This window comes from Xenopus tropicalis, chromosome 8 (genome assembly GCF_000004195.4).
Source record: "Xenopus tropicalis strain Nigerian chromosome 8, UCB_Xtro_10.0, whole genome shotgun sequence".
Lineage (NCBI taxonomy): Eukaryota > Metazoa > Chordata > Amphibia > Anura > Pipidae > Xenopus > Xenopus tropicalis.
This window is the reverse complement of record NC_030684.2, coordinates 16656026-16669809: the sequence shown is the minus strand read 5'-3', so window position 1 is coordinate 16669809 and position 13784 is coordinate 16656026. Positions and strand designations below refer to the sequence as shown.

The 13784-nt window shown below is 51.3% G+C and overlaps 1 long non-coding RNA gene and 1 pseudogene across 1 annotated transcript; both read right to left on the bottom strand.

Moving 5' to 3' along the window:
- Positions 1-4717: 4717 nt before the first annotated feature.
- Positions 4718-5316, bottom strand: LOC116407010. The gene is made up of 2 exons (XR_004219979.1): positions 5270-5316; positions 4718-4866 (listed from the first exon to the last, which is right to left on the bottom strand). It is a non-coding gene; the product is annotated as an uncharacterized LOC116407010 (long non-coding RNA).
- A 1922-nt stretch (positions 5317-7238) lies between these two features.
- The window catches only part of LOC116406649, a 46792-nt pseudogene continuing 40246 nt past the window's right edge, over positions 7239-13784 (bottom strand).

Below are 13784 nucleotides of genomic sequence, written 5' to 3'. Positions count from 1 at the left end.
CTTCTCTCTGTAGCCCCAACCTTCTTATCCCCCAAACACTCTCTGTATCCCCCAACACTCTGTATCCCAACCCTCTGTATCCCCCAACAACTCTGTATCCCCCAACCCTCTGTATCCCCAAACACTCTGTATCCCCAACCCTCGGTATCCCCCAAACACTCTCTGTATCCCCCAACACTCTGTATCCCCAACCTCTGTATCCCCCAACACTTCTGTATCCCCCAAAACACTCTGTATCCCCAACCCTCTGTTATCCCCCCAACCCTCTGTATCCCCCAACCCTCTGTATCCCCCAACCCTCTGTATCCCCAACACTCTGTATCCCCAACCCGCTCTCTGTATCCCCAAACCCTCTGTATCCCCCAACACTCTGTATCCCCAACACTCTGTATCCCCAACACTCTGTATCCCCAACATCTGGTATCCCCAACACTCTGTATCCCCCAACCCTCTTCTGTACCCCAACACTCTGTATCCCCCAACACTCTTATCCCCCCAACCCTCTCTCTGTATCCCCCAACCCCTCTCTGTATCCCCCACACCTGTATCCCCCAACCACTCTGTAAACACTCTGTATCCCCCAACCTCTCTCTGTAATATCCCCCAACACCTGTATCCCCAACCCTCTGTATCCCCAACCCTCTGATCCCCAACACTCTGTATCCCCCAACCCTCTCTCTGTATCCCCCAACACTCTGTATCCCCAACACTCTGTATCACCAAACACTCTGTATCCCCCAACCCTCTCTCTGTATCCCCAACCCTTGTATCCCCCAACACTCTGTATCCCCCCAACCCTCTGTATCCCCATCCCCCAACCCTCTGTATCCCCCATCCCCCAACCCTCTGATCCCCCAACCCTCTGTACCCCAACCTCTGTATCCCCCAACACTCTGTATCCCCCCACCCTCTGTATTCCCCCAAACACTCTGTCCCCCCAACCCTCTGCTATCCCCCAACCCTCGTATCCCCAACCCTCTGTATCCCCCAACCTCTGTATCCCCCAACCCTCTGTATCCCCCAACACTCTGTATCCCCCAACCCTCTGTATCCCCCAACACTCTGTATCCCCCAACCCTCTCTCTGTACCCCAACCCTCTGTATCCCCAACCACTCTCTGTATCCCCCCCTCTCTCTGTATCCCCAACCTTCTGTATCCCCCAACACTCTCTGTATCCCCCAACACTCTGTATCCCCAACCCTCTGTATCCCCCAACACTCTGTATCCCCCAACCCTCTGTATCCCCAACACTCTGTATCCCCAACCCTCTGTATCCCCCAACACTCTCTGTTATCCCCCAACACTCTGTATCCCCAACCCTCTTGTATCCCCCAACACTCTCTGGTATCCCCCAAACTCTGTATCCCCAACCCTCTGTATCCCCCAACCCTCTGTATCCCCCAACCCTCTGTATCCTCCAACCCTCTGTATCCCCCAAACACTCTGTATCCCCCAACCCTCTCTCTGTATCCCCAACCCTCTGTATCCCCCAACACTCTGTATCCCCAACACTCTGTATCCCCAACACTCTGTATCCCCAACACTCTGTATCCCCTGTCGTATCCCCCAACCCTCTCTCTGTATCCCCCAACCCTCTGTATCCCCCCAACCCTCTGTATCCCCCAACACTCTGTATCCCCCAACCTCTGTATCCCCCAACCCTCTTGGTATCCCCCAACACTCTGTATCCCCCAACCTCTGTATCCCCCAACCCTCTCTCTGTATCCCCAACCCTCTGTATCCCCAACACTCTGATCCCCAACACTCTGTATCCCCACCTCTCTCTGTATCCCCCAACGCCTCTCTCTCTCTGTATCCCCAACCCTCCCCAACCCTCTCTTCTGTTCCCCCAACACTCTGCTAATGTATCCCCCAACACTCTGTATCCCCCAACCCTCTGTATCCCCTGTATCCCCCAACCCTCTGTATCCCCCAACACTCTGTATCCCCCAACCCTCTCCTGTATCCCCCAAACACTCTGTATCCCCAACACTCTGTATTCCCCCAACCCTCTCTCTGTATCCCCAACCCTCTGTATCCCCCAACACTCTGTATCCCCCCAACCCTCTGTATCCCCATCCCCCAACCCTCTGTATCCCCATCCCCCAACCCTCTGTATCCCCAACCCTCTGATCCCCCAACCCTCTGTACCCCAACCACTCTGTATCCCCCCAACCTCTGTAGTCCCCAACAACTCTGTATCCCCCCAAACCCTCTGTATCCCCCAACCCTCTGTATCCCCCAACACTCTGCTATCCCCCAACAACTCTGTATTCCCCCCAACCCTCTGTATCCCCCAACACTCGTGTATCCCCCAACCCTCTCTCTGTATCCCCAACCCTCTGTATCCCCAACACTCTCTGTATCCCCAACCTTCTGTATCCCCCAACACTCTCTGTATCCCCAACATCTGTATCCCCAACCCTCTGTATCCCCCAACACTCGTATCCCCCAACACTCTGTATCCCCCAACACTCTGTATTCCCCAACCCTCTGTATCCCCCAACACTCTCTGTATCCCCCAACACTCTGTATCCCCAACCTCTGTATCCCCAAACACTCTCTGTATCCCCAACACTCTGATATCCCCAACCCTCTGTATCCCCAACACTCTGTATCCCCAAACACTCTGTATCCCCAACACCTCTGTATCCCCAACACTCTGTATCCCCCAACCCTCTGTAATCCCCCAACACTCTGTATCCCCCAACCCTCTGTATCCCCCAACCCTCTGTATCCCCCAACCCTCTGTATCCCCCAACACTCTGTATCCCCCAACCCTCTCTCTGTATTCCCCAACCCCTCTGTATCCCCAACACTCTGTCTCCCCAACACTCTGTATCCCCAACACTCGTACAAACACTCTGTATCCCCAACACTCTGTATCCCCAACACTCTGTATCCCCCAACCCTTCTCTCTGTTATCCCAACACACTCTGTATCCCCAACACTCTGTATCCCCAACACTCTGTAATCCCCCAACACTCTGTATCCCCAACACCTGTATCCCCCAACACTCTGTATCCCCCAACCCTCTCTCTGTATCCCCAACCCTCTGTATCCCCAACACTCGTATCCCCACACTCTGTATCCCCAACACTCTGTATCCCCCAACACTCTGTATCCCCCAACCCTCTCTCTGTATCCCCCACTCTGTATCCCCACTCTGTATATATCCCCCACACTCTGACTCTGTATCCCCCAACCCTCTCTCTGTATTCCCCAACCCTCTCTCTGTATCCCCCAACACTCTCTGTATCCCCCAACACTCTCTGTATCCCCCAACACTCTCTGTATCCCCAACCCTCTGTATCCCCAACACTCTGTATCCCCCCAACCCTCTGTATCCCCCAACACTCTGTATCCCCCAACCCTCTGTATCCCCCAACACTCTGTATCCCCAACACTCCCTCTGTATCCCCCAACCCTCTGTATCCCCCAACACTCTCTGTATCCCCTTCCCAATTGGTTAAGTTTATAAATGAATTCAACCATCTGATTTCTGCTGAAAGCCGGAGGGTCCAGCAATTCAAACTTGTCCATCTGGGCCAGGGGCCCCACCTTCTTACTCGGGAGCCACAGTTTGGACTTGGGGAGCAACACAAGCACCATAACAGTTTATGGAGGAGCCAAATAAGGGCTGTGATTGGCTATTAGGGGCCTCTATGCACCCTATCAGCTTACAGGGCTTTATTTGGTAGGAAATCTTGTTTTTATTCAACCAAAACTTGCCCCAAGTCAGGAATTCAAAAAAACTCCAAGTTTGGGGCACTGAGAGCCAACATCCAAGGGGTTGGGGATCACTGTTGCCCCCGAGCCGCCGGTTGGGGGTCACTTTGGCGCCGGTTGGGGATCCCTGATCTGGGCTATGGAAACTTTTTGTTCCTAATAAGTGCTTTAAAACAAACTCTTTTTGCCCCAAACGTAACGAAACTGGGTTAATTTATTCCCCCCCTACGGTCCGGAGATTGGGCCCTTCTGGAACATGGCGGAAAGGTCCCTGAAGCTCAGGTTGGATTTAGATATAAAGTTATCTCCTAGTTTGGCTCTATTACACATTAATAGATGTTATAGGAGTTACCAGGCACTTTTACCAGTCTCCTTAGCACAAAAAATCCATAAATGATTATTTTTATTTATGGCGGCTGCTAAGCTTTATTTTATTATTGGGTAAAGAGAACCCCCCCCCCATACAGAAATGATTTCTTATCTCAATCAGCGGAGCAAAAACACGGCCATTTGTCTCTAAAGCCGACAGACACAGGAAACAAGGAAGGGCCGGATTTGTGGAGGGCCACAGAGGCCCGGGCATAGGGGCGCACAAGTTTAGGGGCGGCAACAGTTTAGGCGGCATGCCACCCCGCCGCACCCCGGACCTCTCCTCACTGCCCCGTATGGGAGTTTAGAGGAGCGCATGCGCACGGGTGGGGAGGGGGCGGCCGACAGCGGCGGCCTCGGGGCGCCCAAAACAGATGATCCCTGATTTCACCCTCTAGAAAGGTTCTTGTTTATAGTTTATCCACGGGGCAGGTTAGTGCATTTGCTTTGTTTTTCTCTATTTAACCTCCTTCTATTTCATTTCTCTCTGAAGGACAAAGTGCCGAGTGAGACTCTGTATAGAAATCATTTCTCATTATTCAGCCGCCATGTTTATTGGGAATGGGCCCCTATCTCGCCCCAATAAGTGCCCGAGGGTACAATAAAATACACGGGGGGGGGTATTTATAAACAAACTTTATTATACAGATAACAGACAGGGAGATCAATCGGTGATGTCACTGGAAGGAGAAGGTGGAGCTGGGGAGGCCCCCGCACCATCGGCCAATGAACTGCAGCACATCCTGGCACTCTGGGCTGTGACTGGTCTGGGGGTGGGACAATAAGAGTTACACACTGATGATTGGCTGCCAAACTGGCTCTCTGACATTACTGTGAGTTGGACTGCAGTTTAGCCCTGAGGGTGGCGCTGTTCCATTGCTGCCTATGAGGGCTCCTTGCAGGGGTGAGAGGGGTACAAATGATTCTGAGAGTCCCTAGGGCCAAGAGCTTGCACTCATGCAGTACATGCAGCCACAGGGGGTGCCACCATTGCTGCACCAGTATATCGCCCAGCAGCACCCATTAGATATACCCACGGCCCAACCCAATCCAGCTAGAATGGGGCGCTGGAGTTACTGGTGGGAACTATATTTGCCCAATGGAGAGACCCCACAGCTCTGTACACCCTGGGCAGCGCAGCCCCCCCCCCCATCCCCAGAAGGAACTCACCTTCACGGCCATAAGGAACTTGTTCCAATCCTCCTTGTTGGCGGCGCGCCCGCTGCTTGAACTCCACTTTGTTCCTGAGCACGGGAACCCTGTGGGGGGAACCAGGAAACAGCCGGGTCACATGGCACTGTCTAAAGGAAAGTAAACTTTCCCTACCAGATAATCCCCAGGTTCATTTGGTCTTTCAGCAACAGCCAATCACTGTCTCCCAAAACAGGAAACTTGTGCTCCCCACTATACTTTTAGCTCACTCACCCCAGTCTGGCCTGTCCCACACTCACTCACCCCCGGGTCTGGCCTGTCCCACACTCACTCACCCCCGTGTCTGGCCTGTCCCACACTCACTCACCCCCGGTCTGGCCTGTCCCACACTCACTCACCCCGGTCTGGCCTGTCCACACTCACTCACCCCCAGTCTGCCTGTCCTACACTCACTCACCCCCGCGTCTGGCCTGTCCCACACTCACTCACCCCCGGTCTGGCCTGTCTCCTCACTCACTCACCACACCGGTCTGGCCCGTCCTACACTCACTCACCCCCGGTCTGGCCCGTCCTACACTCACTCACCCCCGGTCTGGCCAGTCCCACACTCACTCACCCCCGGTCTGGCCGTCCCACACTCACTCACCCCGGTCTGGCCTGTCCCACACTCACTCACCCCCGGTCTGCCTGGCTCCTACACTCACTCACCCCCGGTCTGGCCTGTCCTACACTCACTACACTCACTCACCCCCGGTCTGGCCTGTCCCACACTCACTCACCCCCGGTCTGGCCTGTCCCACACTCACTCACCCCCGGTCTTGGCCAGTCCTACACTCACTCACCCCCGGTCTGGCCTGTCCCACACTCACTCACCCCCGTCTGGCCTGTCCTACACTCACTCAACCCCGTCTGCCTGTCCTACACTCACTCACCCCCGGTCTGGCCTGTCCTACACTCACTCACCCCCGGGTCTGGCCTTCCTACACTCACTCACCCCCGGTCTGGCCAGTCCTACACTCACTCACCCCGTCTGGCCCCTCCTACACTCACTCACCCCAGGTCTGGCCCCTCCTACACTCACTCACCCCCGGTCTGGCCTGTCCCACACTCACTCACCCCCGGTCTGGCCCCTCCTACATTCACTCACCCCGGTCTGCCTGTCCTACACTCACTCACCCCCGGTCTGGCCTGTCCTACACTCACTCACCCCGGTCTGGCCCTCCTACACTCACTCACCCCCGGTCTGGCCCGTCCTACACTCACTCACCCCCGGTCTGGCCAGTCCTACACCACTCACCCCGGGTCTGGCCTGTCCCACACTCACTCACCCCCGGTCTGCCTGTCCTACACTCACTCACCCCCGGTCTGGCCAGTCCTACACTCACTCACCCCCGTCTGGCCCCTCCTACACTCACTCACCCCAGGTCTGGCCCCTCCTACACTCACTCACCCCCGGTCGGGCCTGTCCCACACTCACTCACCCCCGGTCTGGCCCCCCTACACTCACTCACCCCCGGTCTGGCCTGTCCTACACTCACTCACCCCCGGCTGGCCTGTCCTTACACTCACTCACCCCGGTCTGGCCAGTCCTACACTCACCCCCGTCTGCCAGTCCTACACTCACCCCCCGTCTGGCCTGTCCTACACTCACTCACCCCTGTCTGGCCTGTCCTACACTCACTCACCCCCAGTCTGGCCTGTCCCACACTCACTCACCCCCAGTCTGGCCAGTCCCACACTCACTCACCCCCGGTCTGGCCCATCCCACACCCGATGCCCTAAATATATCAATGAGGGGGAGTGCAGGGGACCCCTTGTCACCAATAGGAACCCAGAGTGTACAGCACGGACCTATATCGACACCACATTAATCCCTGTAGGCCAAAGAGTCAGTGAGGGCCCACTCACACTCACCAGTTATCAGACAAGGTAGTGAGTGGATTCCGCTACTTCTGGCAATAAAAGGGAACCTTCATAGGTGCCTCTCTCATCCTCGGCAGAACCTGATCCACTCGCTGGTCCATAGCCACAGCCAGAACCCACACTCTCGCACCTCCTCTCGTTTCTCTGCCTGTAACACAAAGCGGAATATCACAATGGTACAGCCCGGGGGCCACGACATGGGGGGGGGGGGTGGAGTGGGTAGGAGACATGTTGCCCGATGCCACACACACAATGGTACAGCCCGGGGGCCACGACATGGGGGGGGGGGTGGAGTGGGTAGGAGACATGTTGCCCGATGCCACACACACAATGGTACAGCCCGGGAGCCACGACACGGGGGGGGGGAGTGGGTAGGAGACACGTTGGCTGATGCCACACACACAATGGTACAGCCCGGGAGCCATGACACGGGGGGGGGGGGAGTGGGTAGGAGACACGTTGGCTGATGCACACACACAATGGTAGAGCCCGGGGCCACGACACGGGGGGGGGGGAGTGGGTAGGAGACACGTTGGCTGATGCCCACACACAATGGTACAGCCCGGGAGCCACGACACGGGGGGGGGGTGGGTAGGAGACATGTTGGCTGATGCCACACACACAATGGTACAGCCCGGGGGCCACGACACGGGGGGGGGGGGGAGGGTAGGAGACAGGGGTGGCAGTACTCACGGGCACATGTTGTCTCGCAGGTAAAAGGAACCTCAAAGGAATGTCTGTGTCCTGAAAATCCGAATGATCCAGAGCATCCAGGCTGCCCTCCTCGATGGCCTGTGGGGGGTCACACCCAGTAACTGGCACAGCTGCCACTTATTACTGTAACATACACCGGGACCCCCATACGGCGTTATACAGTCACACCGGCACCCCCGTACGGCGTTATACAGTCACACCGGGGTCACACCGCCATACGGGCGTTATACAGTCACGCCGGCACCCCCATAACGGGCGTTATACAGTCACGCCGGCACCCCCATACGGGCGTTATACAGTCACCGCGCCCCCATACGGGCGTTATACAGTCACGCCGGCGCCCCCATACGGGCGTTATACAGTCACGCCGGCACCCCCATACGGGCGTTATACAGTCATACGGCGTTATACCAGTCACGCCGGCACCCCCATACGGGCGTATACAGTCACGCCGGCACCCCCATACGGGCGTTACAGTCACGCCGGCACCCCCATACGGCGTTATACAGTCACGCGGCACCCCCATACGGGCGTTATACAGTCACGCCGGCACCCCCATACGGCGTTAACAGTCACGCCGGCACCCCCATACGGGCGTTATACAGTCACGCCGGCACCCCATACGGGCGTTATACAGTCACGCCGGCACCCCCATACGCGCGTTATACAGTCACGCCGGCACCCCCATACGGGCGTTATACAGTCACGCCGGCCGCCCCCATACGGGCGTTATACAGTCACGCCGGCCCCCATACGGGCGTTATACAGTCACGCCGGCGCCCCCATACGGCGTTATACAGTCACGCCGGCGCCCCCATACGGGCGTTATACAGTCACGCCGGCGCCCCCATACGGGCGTTATACAGTCACGCGGCGCCCCCATACGGGCGTTATACAGTCACGCCGGCGCCCCCATACGGGCGTTATACAGTCACGCCGGCACCCCCATACGGGCGTTATACAGTCACGCCGGCACCCCCATACGGGCGTTATACAGTCACGCCGCACCCCCATACGGGCGTTATACAGTCACGCCGGCACCCCCATACGGGCGTTATACAGTCACGCCGGCACCCCCATACGGGCGTTATACAGTCACGCCGGCACCCCCATACGGGCGTATACAGTCACACCCGGCACCCCCATACGGGCGTTATACAGTCACGCCGGCACCCCCATACGGGCGTTATACAGTCACACCGGCACCCCCATACGGGCGTTATACAGTCACACCGGCACCCCATACGGCGTTATACAGTCACGCCGGCACCCCATACGGGCGTTATACAGTCACACCGCACCCATACGGGCGTTATACAGCACACACGGCACCCCCATACGGGCGTTATACAGTCACGCCGGCACCGCCATACGGGCGTTTATACAGTCACGCCGGCACCCCATACGGGCGTTATACAGTCACACCGGCACCGCCATACGGCGTTATACAGTCACACCGGCACCGCCATACGGGCGTTATACAGTCACGCCGGCACCCCCATACGGGCGTTATACAGTCACACGCACCCCCATACGGCGTTATACAGTCACACCGGCACCCCCATACGGCGTTATACAGTCACACCGGCACCCCCATACGGGCGTTATACAGTCACGCCGGTGTCAGAGAAAAAAGAAGCCATCTTGTTTTTTTCTCCATCTTGTTCATATCATTTAATATTAGAGGGGTTGTGAAATACATTGTGTAAGAATGTTTCTGTTTGCTGTTGTAAAAACATTTTGATGAGTCCGCAAACTTGTGAAAAGCATGTTGGGTGTTGGTCAACTGGGCCTCTTTGTCTGTTCTTAGAGATAACAAAGCTAACTACTGATAAGACTGTTTCAGGACTATAAGACAAACATGCTTTGGGTCATTCAGTGTAGTATCAGCTCATAGACAATTCTCATTTAAGAATGTCTGGATACTGCCTTCGTACATACGAATAAAATGTAGCTACAATCAAACTGGCCTATCCAACAGTTTTTCCTTGACAGCTTTGGTGCCGAAGTAAACCCGGGGGAGAAATTGGAGGACAGCCATACAGGAGGAGATGATTGGATACCGAGACCTTAGGCGCCAATAAAGGTGAGACCAAGATTTGTCTCTGATAAGCTCTCGCTATCACTTTCATTCCCTCGCTTGGCTGTATCTACAAGAGTAACCCGCTCTACGAACCTTGGATAGGCCAGCCGTAAGTTGTTTGTTTGTCTCTTTGTTAGTCTGTGTGTAACCCTTGTGAGTTAGGTGTTAGTCTGTGTGTAACCCTTGTGAGTTAGTGTGTTAGTCTGTGTGTAACCCTTGTGAGTTAGGTAACAGATGTGCATAACCCGTTACATGTTGTGTTCATGTTTAGGTAACTGTGAATGTACTAATGTGTCAGTGGAAGTATTTTTTGTTTAATGATATGAACTCTCTCTCTCTCTCTCTCTCTTGGAATAATTGTTTTATAATTAATCTCACTGTGTAACTATATTAATAAGGATTTACTGTAGAATGATACTAGTAAGGATTGCCTACCATCAGATATAGAGTGTAGTCATTGGTTGTGGTTTTACAAATGAAATTAGTTCTAACACTTCTTATGGGATTTGTTTGTATCTATCTGTTTTGGAAATTTTGGCGGGAACAAATGAAGGGTTAACCTGTATGTGAATTTTAGCCACCGAAACCCACTTTTGTGAAAATCTATATATTGGGAATATATAGATTTTTTTGTGTAAAAGGGGGAGCGTGATCGTCTCCAGCCCAGTTCCATATGGGGAACATTTTACCCAAAACCGAGGGGTGGCCAGACCCCGACTTGTGATTTTTCTGTTCCGGGAACAGAGAGAATAGGAGCTCCTGAGTCATCACTGTCACCGGGAGGCAGTGATGAAAGATGGCCAGTGGGTAAGTGGCTAAATAGACAAATGGGCTAAATTAACAAAACAGATTGGTATGGCTATCCCATGTGATGGTGTACACTCAAATGGGATACCCTATACAAATTCAGTCAAAATTTATTGGAACAGATGGATGCTGAAATTCTATTAGAATTGGGACACACAGTAGGGATCAATGTAACTAAGATTAGGAAGACACGGAGTGAGGGAGAAGTAGAGGAAATGAGAGAAATAAAGGGAGTAGTTCTGACAGTAGTAGTAGCTTTAAGAACCAGACTGAGGGCTAAGTGGGATAAACTTTAACACTCAGTTGGTGAAGGGAAATATAGACACCCATGGAAAGTGTATGTATGTATGGGTATATATATATATATATATTGTTAAACTGGTATGTTTGTCAGTGATTTTGTGGATAACAGTTTTTATTGCTATCAAAGTAAGTATTGATTCACAAAATGAAAGGTGTCAATGTCACTTTAAGTAATTGTTAGAAAAGCTGTAGTCATATTCAAAGGGAGAGATAACATTACTGCAGGGAATGATAAGGCAGATAAAAGCTGCTGACAAACAGGCTGCTTGTATGGTTCTAACATACACCAACTGACAGCCACATACACCAACTGACAGCCACATACACCAACTGACAGCCACATACACAACTGACAGCCACAACACCAACTGACAGCCACATACACCAACTGACAGCCACATACACCAATGACAGCCACATACACCAACTGACAGCCACATACGCCAACTGACAGCCACATACACCAACTGACAGCCACATACACCAGTCACACAGTCTTTAGTAATTTTTAAAATGCTGCAAAAGTAAGGCTGGAGCACAAGTCCATATTAAATGGACCAGTAAATGTTATAAGATATAAGGTGATATTTGGAAACATGATTATGGTTGTTTGTGTGCACCTCCCGTTTATCTAATTTGTTAGCAAACACTTTACACCTCCCATCTCATGTTTCCAAAAGGGGGGAATTATATTTATGGTAAACAAATTATGGTTTGCTTTTGGATTTGTGAAAAAATCATATTTATAACACCTGGTTAAACCATTCTATCAGTTTCAAAGGTTACAGATAGATTGTATTCACCTATTTAAATGTTTTTATGTATTTGTATGCATAGATATGTTTTGGAGTGATTTGAGGCATGGCAGTAACAAAAGCCACAGAATTAATAACAGGTAAAGCTAACTGGGTACAAGCTTTAACCCTTGCATTGTCATCTATGAGACACCCCTAAGGGTCCCCAACAGTTATTTCCTTTGTGTTGTTTTTGGTAAACCACCAAATATTGGGTTGTTTATTCAAATATTGGTAGGAAGAACATGTTTCTCTTATTGACTATGTTAAGCAATTGTATAAGCAGCTCACTAACTTGTATGGAAAAGTGTTCTATTCTTTATCAGATTCAGAGACTGTATTTGGAACTCACTCTCTCCAATCAGGAGATTGGGGGGTGATAAAGAGATTTGTGAGCCAAACTGAATACACATCTGACACTGTAAGAAGGTATTTCCCATACAAAGTCCTGCTGAGAGCAAGAGCAGAGCGCTATCTCCAGTGACTGAGAGCCTGAGCAGAGTGTTATATCCAATGGCAGAGTCTGAACCTGTCCCTACACTCAACCCCCCCAACGAGATCACATCAACAGAAAGACAACTAAGGAGACTGATTCAGTTCTTCCAGAATCAAGAGGATAAAAATCATCTTTAAAGTAAGTCAGACGAGAGTGGTAACAATAATTCCACTAGTCTGTTAACCAACGGTCCCAGTTTCAGGTTTTGACACTAAGCGTGGGCCTACTCTGGGTGAAGAGGATCACCATCAGGAAGAAAAGGACTTTTATAAAATAATGACTCTGTGTGTGTTATTCTGGGTAAAGGTCCTTATCATTGCTTACACCAGTAAAGGGGGGTTGCCAAATCTATATATGGCTCTTACACCAGCTGCAAAGCAGTTACATACTACTGACTGCTGGAGATGTTCACATGTTCCAGTCACCCACAAGGGATACCTTTAGTAGGGATACCTATCTCTATCAATGATATTAATCTTACAGATTATAGCTATGAAGTTGCAAAAGACACAAATTATAAGTATCAAAATGCAACTAGTGATTGGGTACATATTTGGAAATAACAGGGTTACTAGATACACCACCATATGTGTAGGATCCATGTTTGCTAATCATACAGTCACTTAATGTACTTACCTAAGATTCATGTGGGAAACACAGATTGTGAAAATGCTATTCTGAATTTCTACATGGATTATATGGGAAAAAAATGTGATAAAATGCAGGGTAATTGTAATGATTATGTTGGTGTGGGAAAAATGTATACTTCTTATGTCCCCAGGTGTTCCTGCCCTGACCGAGGAGAAGATAAAGATAAGAGTTTAAGTCTAAGGTGACAGATAATATGAGATGGTTTCAGATATTGGCTGGGGTATCACGGTACAATCATTTCTAGGGTACTTAGATAAGAACTATATTATATTTGGAAACTAAGCTTACTCATGGCTCCCTATGGGAGCGTAGGGAAATTGTACCATAGGAAGAGTTGTACCTGTTATCAGACAACACCTGAACATCTCATACATAGACAATCAAGGTATCCATTCCAGGGTAATAAACAAAAAAAAGGAATTATTTTCCACCTCAGATAAAGGATGGATGTGGTTCCCTGCCTGGATAGGAATAGAATTAGTCAATAGATTAATTAAGTATGCTAGTATGAGGGATGGTATAATAAATGAAACTATAAGTTCCATCAAAATAATAAATGAGAAATAAGTCAGGAAGATGGCATTATAGAATAGAATGGTCCTAGATTACCTACTAATAGATGAGGGTGGGGTTTATACAATCACAGGTAAGGAGAGTTGTACCTGGATTGGTGACTCACATGACCCAATTGAGTCCTACAGAACCCTTTCTCATTTATGGGAATCATAAGGATTTGGTTATCAAATGTTTAAAAGTTTTTAT